The following is a 9,624-nucleotide window of genomic DNA, read 5'->3' on the forward strand; positions in this document are numbered from 1 at the left end:
TAGGGACGGCTAGCGCAGATAGCCCTCGTGTAGCTTTGCGCGAAATCTGTAACAAACAAACAATCACGTGTCATCTACAGATATCAGTGCTCTGTTTGTAATAATGCGTATATACGGTCAACGGTGAGGAGCCGTAGGGATCGAGTTAAAGAACATAGTGTGTCAAGGTATGCAGAATTTTGAAACATTTTACGATATAAAGAAGAATGCGTGAATGTAAATGTAGAAATTGAACAGTTCCAAATTATCGGAAATGCTGAAAATGAGCAGTGGCTAAGATTAAAAGAAACATTAGCCACAAAGAACTTGGCACCTGAACTATACAAGAAATCCAGCACCGTTGAGCTGATGTTAAAAGTGTGATTCGCATGTTTGAAATTAGCTTTTGTTAGCTGTTTAAACGTGTTGTAGACAATAACATTAAATTTGGTTCATCCCATGAAATAATGTTATAGATAGCCTTCCCACGTTATATGTAAACATAACTGCAGAGAAAATAAACGAAACAAAAATATTTTCATTGTTGAAAAACGTATAATCATAAAAATTCTAAGATAAAATCAAGTAATTAATTTTTGAGTAACTAAAACATTGTTAAATTCTTCAGCTGTTTGAGGTATGCGATGGTTGAACGGATATGGTGAGGAAGTATCTTATGTATCTGTAACTTGTGTCGCTTTCCACACGAAGATTCTTCTTTGTTATGTTACGTGGTATTGCCTGGGGCAACTGGACGGCTTTTGGCACTAACCTTTATGTTCGTAGGTTCAAACCGCAACAAGACGCTTCACTTTGGTTATTACAGCTGCGATACGACTTGTTGTAGGTCTCTTTCTGGAGATGATTCCTAAACCCCACGTTGACCCATATTTCTTTGTTTTTTACTTCCACTGAGTACAAAGTGTATCCTTTCTTTGGAAATTCTAAATCGCCAATTCGAACATATTCTTATGCTTTGAGTGTATGAATATTTTGCGTCGGAACATTATGTTACATACTCTTCTTAAATCGCCAATTCGAACATATTCTTATGGTTTGAGTGTATGAATATTTTGCGTCGGAACATTATGTTAGAAACTCTTCTCAAAAGCGATCAGTTTTTGGTGGCATAACACAAAACAACATCAAAGTATAATTCTGTTACATACAATCCCACCGCGACTTTATATCAGCTGTGGTTGTCATGTATTTTGCTGATTCTTTTAATCCTTTTAATATAAGGTACTCAACCCTGTGTACTTTTTTCTATGGGTATAGAGAGATATCAAGATACGACAGCCAAGAAAAAACAAACAAAAACTTTTGTAATTTATTGCGGAATATTCTGAATGGAACATTATAAGAAGTGTTATATTTCTAGTAAATGTGCCGAACAAAGTCTAAAATTGTATGAAATCATTTGTCGAATATGCAAGAACTTTTATGGAGGACCATACGCTCGAACTATTTGGTGAACTGGTATGATGGTTTTATGTTCTTTAAGAAGACTGCAAAACTTAGGAACACGACTGTGATGGGATCAACTTTTTCTTACTATATACACTGATGTTTACTTTTTTTTATACACTTTCCGAAGAACACTAAGTACACCGGAGGCTTACACCATGCTATAAAACTATCGTTTTACAAATTTATTGATATCAGACCAAATATTTAAGAAAATCTTAGAAGCGGATAAAAATGTGGAATATGGTCGACTACGAGTATTATCCAAAATTTGCCTTTTATAAATCCAAAAGGTCACATTCAAGATAGATAATAAGCTTTAGCTATGTTGTCTCTCTGTGATAAATGAAACTTAGATTTCTACTACCGGAAGTTGCTGCACGTATCATACGTCGAGTTTGTTTATTATAGAATTTAATCTTCTGATTTTAACAATCGTATTTGAGAACACTTACTATGTAATTACCTTAGTCAAACAAACATTCACTGTGCAGCCTAATATTATTTTCATAACATATACTTCAAAATAAACACCTGTTTGTGTTGAAAGTCCCTTCCCCCTCCCTCGGGTGACTCAGAGGTGAGAGACTATAACGCTAAAAATAGGATTTCGATACCCGCGGTGGACTCAGCGCAGATAACCCATTGTGAAGATTTGTACTTAACAAACGTAAAGGAGTTGAAAGTCATAAAAATATAAACTCGGGGGTTTTCATAACGATTAAAAGAAACAAAATGAAGGCGAAAGTGTTTTTGGTCTGTCTATATGTTGTTCTAGAATTTAACATCAACATAACGTAGGGGCTAGCAGAGGTCTCCCGTCAAACAGTTATTTCTGCGCTTTGGACTGGGGTTTCAGTCCTTTTCAAAAACCTAAGCCTCCCAGTGGCACAGCGGTAAGTCTGCAGACTTACAACGCTAGAACCCGGGTTTCGATACCCGTGGTGGGCAGAGCACAGACAGCCCATTGTGTAGCTTTGTGCTTAACTACGAATAAACAAACAAAAACCGAATGGATGATAAATATTTTAATGCGCTTGAATTCTCCAATTAAAACTAGAAAACATTAATAGAAAACAAGCTGAGTTTAATCGTTTTTTTATTCAGCCACACAGCTCAGGTATGGGGACCCAAATGTTTGTGGATTCCACTAATTCGTTTGGAAACATAAACCATAGATACTTGTTCCGGATATGCTTTGTAGATGACATCTCTGTTATTTGTACAGAAAGTAAAGATTTTTTTTTCTCTACGAGTACAATAACTCTTTATATAGGTTTATCATGTTTATTTCTAAAAACTCTGCTACTCCGTTCATCTGTTTTGATGCAGCAACACCTCTAAAGACAGCTTTCTACACACACACACACACTTGTAATGAACACTAACAAATAAGCCACAAGTCCACACATTATAATAGTTTATAGTAGAGAACAGTTTATCCGTTATAAAACCTGCTGTATTTCACATACCAAAAGCAACGGCACAAACAGTCAACCCTAACAGAAAAAGAAAAAAAACTGTTCTAGATATAATAATGTATGATATTATTAAGGTAAGCAATATCCAAGAGGGAAACGCCAAAACTGTCAATAATCAATGAGATAAAACTGATGACACGAAACATCCTGCTATAGGTATGATTTATTATCTCTAATTAGAGATGTGTTTTTATGCACAAAAAATGAAACATGTCCTACCTCATTTAACCAGTTTAAGAGTCAATGAGCTTTTCGCAGAAATTAAATGTGTATATTTCTCGAAACCTGGGCTAGGTGAGCATGGACTAATGATTAGCGTGACTGAGAATCCTTGTGTTCATAGTTCTTGACCCGTTGCCGCAAAAACGCGTTCCACACTTTGAGATAATGAGTGCGCTTTAATAGTTCGTTGTTCGGTTAGACAAGAGTGGCAAAAGAATTGGCGGTGGGTGTAACTAACTAGGTGCCTACGATCTAGTCTCATCATATCAAAATTTAGAAAGACTATTCGCAGCTAGCCATTTTGTAGCTTTGCGCGAAAATTCTGAAACAAACAAACAAAATTCCTCGAAAAGTCTAACTTCATTCTTGGTTCGCGCAAACACAGATTATGACTAGAGACAAGTCCAAGAAAAAACGAGCAACACCAACTGTGTAAATGTAAAAAGTACATTAATAATTTTTCAATCTCTTTAATCATCTTATACAATAATTGTTTGTTTGTTTGTAATTAAGCACAAAGCTACACAATGGGCTATCTGTTCTCTGCTCACCACGGGTATCGAAATCCTAATTCTAGCGTTGTAAGTCAGCAGACATATATACAATAATACCTTACTTCAAAACAGATGAAAGTAAAACTCGCTCTCAAAAATTATGTAAAAATTGATCTTGCAACATTAGATAGACAAAAATAGATGATAAAATTGAGCTAACCGCATAATGATTCTTTATTTTAAATGAGAGATGCTGACAAAACATGACTAATGACTTTAATATTAATAAACCCATACATTATACAAAGTTTGTATTCAGAATCTTAAACAAAATATTATTTGTACATAATTATGTTTTATAACATTAATCCACTACCATGACCTCGTCGTTACGAAGCGCAAGCTAGTAAAGCAAACTAAAAAAGGCATATTAAAAACATAAAATAAAATACTTGACGTAACAAACGTGTTGTGACACTAAACAACCAGTAACTCTGGTTAGTTTGGTTCGTCTTATTTCAAGGTGATATTGTTTATACTGCCTTCATTAACAATACTTTAATACTTATCACATATGGTAAGCGCATGAAGTTTAATCCTAAAACATAGCATACTCTCCTGATAACGAAAATATTATAATAACTGAAAATAGATGCCAAAAATTTACTCTGACTGGGACTTGAATCCAAAAGTCTCCACGAATCACACTAGTATTTTGAAACCGCAACTCTGCCAGTTGAACTTCCAGGGTTTCAAAGACTCAACTCTCCTCCTAACTCTGACTGGGACTTGAATCCAAAAGTCTCCACGAATCACACTAGTATTTTGAAACCGCAACTCTACCAGTTGAACTTCCAGGGTTTCAAAGACTCAACTCTCCTCCTAACTCACCAAACATTCCTCTCGCAGTAATTCCAACTTAGTTCATAGCAATGCAACTACAAGTGCGTATGCCTGTGTATAATAACTCACTAAGCATATCTTAATGTTTTCAAGTATTAATTATAACATTTATCTTTCATATTTTATTATACTAATTTATTTATTAACAGATACTCACAGAAGGCTTAGTATTCTTGTTGTGGTGTATTCAGGTGAACTTATTAACTTAACAACTATATCAGATAAGTCTCCTAATACACTAAGAACACAATTTTTATTAAACTCTTGAAAGACAAAAGCACAGTGTGTTTACTTGCTACTAACAGCGATGGCCACTTGTACACCGAGTCAGGATCAAATCAGATTCGGTAGACTTGGAGTAAGACTTGAGTATAACTATCTAAATAATAGGTTTCTATCTAAAACGAAACCTCGCATTTACCTAGCATAACTATGCTCAGCCTACTATCAGAGCTGTTTCTCGCCTCTGAATCCAGCGCTTCCTCATCATTACTTGCAGTGAACAGCCAGACGAGTACTCTCAAGTATTTCCTGGCTTGCAGTAAACAGCCAGACAAGTACTCCCAGCTATATACTGGCTTGCAGTAAACAGCCAAACGAGTACTCTCAAGTATTTCCTGGCTTGCGGTGAACAGCCAGACGAGTGCTCTCAACTATTGCTGGCTTGCAGTAAACAACTAGAAGAGTACTCTCAGCTATTTCCCTCCTCAGTCAAATGCTTGAACAACAGCTTGAGTCAACGGCTGGATTATCCAGACTATACACAAGGTTTTGAAACATCTGTTTAGGTGTCCTACTGTTCCAAACAATTACCTGTCTGAAAAATTTCAGAAACAAATCCAGATCCTTTTTTGTCAAACTTATGAACGTTGGAGGAGTGACTTGCTTAGCTTTATTCATGAAACCAATGGGTACGACAAAACAGTCTCCTTTCTAGCCCCTCGATCATCACTTGATCGTAAGATTCATGATGTTGTCAGTTGTGTGTGGTAGAAACATTTAGGTGCCCCTTAGATCTGATGTGTGTTGGCTCCTAAATTTAGAGGACAAAGTAACAAGGTGTCACAGCAGCTTGCTTCTGCCCTCAACTGTATTCTAAGCTCCTCTGTCGAGTGCATTGAAACTGGTAGTATAGCTCATAGCTGGGGAGACTCCTCACTTCTCCATGATCCACTTAGTATCTGCTATCTTAACTGCTAGAGAGAAGGCTCTAAATGGGAGATGCTTTCCACCAACGGTGCCTTCAGTCCTTCCTCGTCGTGTTGGAACCAGAGCGGGGGCTGTAGTATGGCTGGTGTTGGTCTAGGAATTCTGTACAGACTACTCAAGTGGTCTCTGACTGACCAGATATCATAACTCTACGGCGAGCCTCAGACTGTGTCACACTTTGCTCAAAGGTCAACTATTAATGGAAAAAACCCGGTGAAAAGTGATTTTGGTGCACCAGATGCTGGAAGTTTCCCTCAGCCATGGCCAGTAATGATACCACAGTCATAAACCTTTGAACAGTATCAAAAGTTAAGCATCCTGAAGAGTAATTCTTCTCAACATGACTCTCCTTCTTGACGTTATGTCTTTACTGTTGTCGAAACTGTCACTTACAAACTAAAAAGATTTTTATAGACGTTTTATAAAAGAGTTCAAGTTCAAGACCGTACATACACTCCAGTAATAAAACAGAAACATTCACAATAAACCTATACCTTGTAGTTACAGTCCAAAATGTTCTTTATCCACTCTACACTAAGTATATTTAGGTAAACTGAATTAACTCGAGAGCTATATTGGATAAGTCCATTAAACAGGAGATTCGACAAGACAACGTCTTATAGAACAATGTTAAATGTATAGTGGTTGAGTTTAAGTCTAGGAATAGCTGTACTGAACACAAAGTGTAATCCATTAAGAATATAAAAACACAGATTGTACTTTAGAAAAGTCTTCGCTTCTATATCGAGTCAAGATCAGGTCAGATTCAAGTAGCGTATATAAGGAGTTTTTGTGTCATTTTAAAGTAAAAAAAAGTTTAATGTTAAAAAATACGAAGCAATAGTCCCAAACACCAAAATTAAATTAAAACTCATCAAGAAAAAGCTCAACATCGCTAAAAAGATCGTAAGTGAAAATCATTAAAAAACAATCGTTGCCCTATCTTCCTGGTCTTTCAATCTTGCCTCTCCATTAAGGGTGTGGGTTTTTGCGCCAGCTGAGAGGCATGGGAACTGTGTGCCACTTAGGTGGCATGTAGCTTATACGCCAACTGGATGTAAAAGAATTCAAAAATGAAAAATATTTAAAAAAACATAAGGGGACAGTGAAAGATTCACCACTTTAAAACACAACCGATCTGAAATAGGCCCCTTTGTTATTTGCAATATTAACTTAAGATTAAAAAATAATTAGAATGCAAAAATGGAAAATTTCAAAACAAAGAGTACTCCCACAAGACATAACTAAAAATACCCAAAAATGTATTTAAAAATGCTCACGCAGGTTATTCTTATATCCCAAGTTCAGTGATATGAGCTTTTTTATTATCTTACAATCTTTCATCTCGTTATAAACAAGGGTAAAATATTTTATTTCATTTATTACCTTAATATCAATCTTAGATAATTTTTTAATAAACCGGTTAGGTAAAAATGATTGGATTTCGTACCAGTTGTAATTCATTAGCACATCTAGAATTATATCATCAAACTGAGTTTTAATTATTTTTAATTCAGAGACTGGGAACTTATCTCCTGAGTTCAGTTCACTCACTTTACGAATTCCGATATATTGAAGTGTTCCAATTGCATTAATATTTTGACAGCTTCCATTTACATATAAGAAACATGACCCCACGCTAAACTATTAATGATATCTGGTAATATATATCTTTTGTCATCATCCGAGGTTAATGTTTCCTTATTAACTTGAAAATAATACATTTCATGATTTTTACTTCTTATTAGATTCATATTTTTATGGATTTTTTTCTTTATAATTGAATAAGCATTCTTTATATTTATCGAATGTAAATCTATTTTTTATAAAAAAAAGTTTGAACAAGTTTGTATTTCTTACAAATTTCATCATCATGTATTCTTGAAGCAAACATCTTAGATCTAAGTCCCACAAATTCAGTCATTATTTTTTCATTGTTCTCGTCCTTCATTTTACCCAAAACGTTTTTTTTTTGTTAAAACAAAAGTTGTCTATTGGATAGGTAATTTTAGGTAATTCGATATATGATGAACTTTTTAATGGATTATATTTATTGATTCGAAGTTCTAAATTGTCTTTGCTTTCCAAAACCCATCCAGATCTTCTTGCTTCAAAGTCAGTCACTTCTGTTGAAAGTTTGTCAACATCATCTTTATAATAATATTCCAAATAAGACGACTTTAGAATATTAGTTTGAATGAAATTTTCTTATGTTTGTTCTCGCTAGCGATAAATGCAATACAAATTAAACTTTTAAATTATTTTCACGTTTTAACTCATCAATTTTAGGAATAACAATATTTTCGATATTAAAGAAAAATTCTTGAACATCGATATAATTATTAACATTATCAATCAAATGCCCTTCGCAGGTTGTTTTTATTTTTTGAAAATATTCATTTTTATGTAATGATTTCTTATGCTGTTTACTTTTCTTATAAAAGATGATTTGTAACATTTTACACATACATCACATTCTATTTGTTTCGGTCGACATTTCTTAGGTTTAACAATTAGATCTTTAGGAAACTTATAAATTCTGGTAAATATTTCTTGTAGAATCATATCAATAAGAAACTTTATTAAAACACATTTTCTAAGTTTAGAATAACATCTCTATCCTCTTCGTCCATCGAACTCTTTCAACCATATTATAGTTTTAGATCGAAGTGCTCTTTTCATTTATTGTAGATTAAATTTATTGGTAACGAATATATCAATATCGACGTATTTTTACAGAATTGTTTTATATATCTGCAGAGTGTTTTTTTTTTGTGTTTTTCAAAATATGGTTTAAAAACTTTTAATTCACATTCACGTTCCACTTTTTCATATCTTTCATTTTCAGTTTTAAAATAATGACCAATAACACATTTGCTACAAACAAACTTATAATCATCACCTTTATTTATGTTTTTATGGAATTTATCAAATAATTTATCTTCTTTACACGTAGAACATTTTTAATTATATTCAATCTCTTTTTGAAATGCGTTTAAAAATTTTTTCACGACATTCAGATTGGTCTTTTTCATTTTTAGTTTTATAATAACGACTCACACATTTTTTTACACCAAGATCTAAGACCATTTCTGGTTTTATTATTTTTATTAAATTCATTGAGGGTTTTTTAACTTTACAAACAATACACTTTTTGCTTTCTTCTATTTATTAATAAAAAGATTCTAAATGATAAATAGATATCAATGCAATACATTTGATGGTTACGAACAACGTTTTGAAATATTTGAAAGTAGTGATAATGCAGGATGTAAAAGGAGAGAATACGAAATCGAAAAGATGACACCGGAGGTCTGCTGTAAATGTAAAAGGCTGGCAATTTTCGATGGTTATGTCATTATTGTAATAACCTAAACAAAGAACCTTATTCTAAAGTACAATAAAGAATGATGTATTTTGATAAGTTGATAAAAGATACCATCGCTAAGAGACATATTTCATCATTTTTGTATTTTTTAAGCAAATAAATTATTTTTTTAGAAGACTTGTGACTATTTACAAATTGAAAATAATATAAAAGAAATTAGATCAAATGAAAACGAAAACATACAAAAACGTTCATTAGACATTATGATAATTTAAAACCTATAGAATGGATATTTTGATGCATATTAAACATTTTACTAGGATCCATTAATCGGAAAATCATACATTAGTATAGTGTTGATAGTAAGTACAAGGGAGTCAGAAACACCGACTTTTAATATTTTCAAAATTACTTCGTAGAAAAGGTAGGTCTTTATTAATGAAAACGTTTCTAAATAAATGGAAGGACTTTTGGATATCAAAAACAATGATTTAATGTTTGATAATCAATCTGTATACATAATTTTAGATGAAAATAATAA

This window comes from Limulus polyphemus, unplaced genomic scaffold (genome assembly GCF_000517525.1).
Source record: "Limulus polyphemus unplaced genomic scaffold, Limulus_polyphemus-2.1.2 Scaffold817, whole genome shotgun sequence".
In the NCBI taxonomy this organism is placed as follows: Eukaryota; Metazoa; Arthropoda; class Merostomata; order Xiphosura; family Limulidae; genus Limulus; species Limulus polyphemus.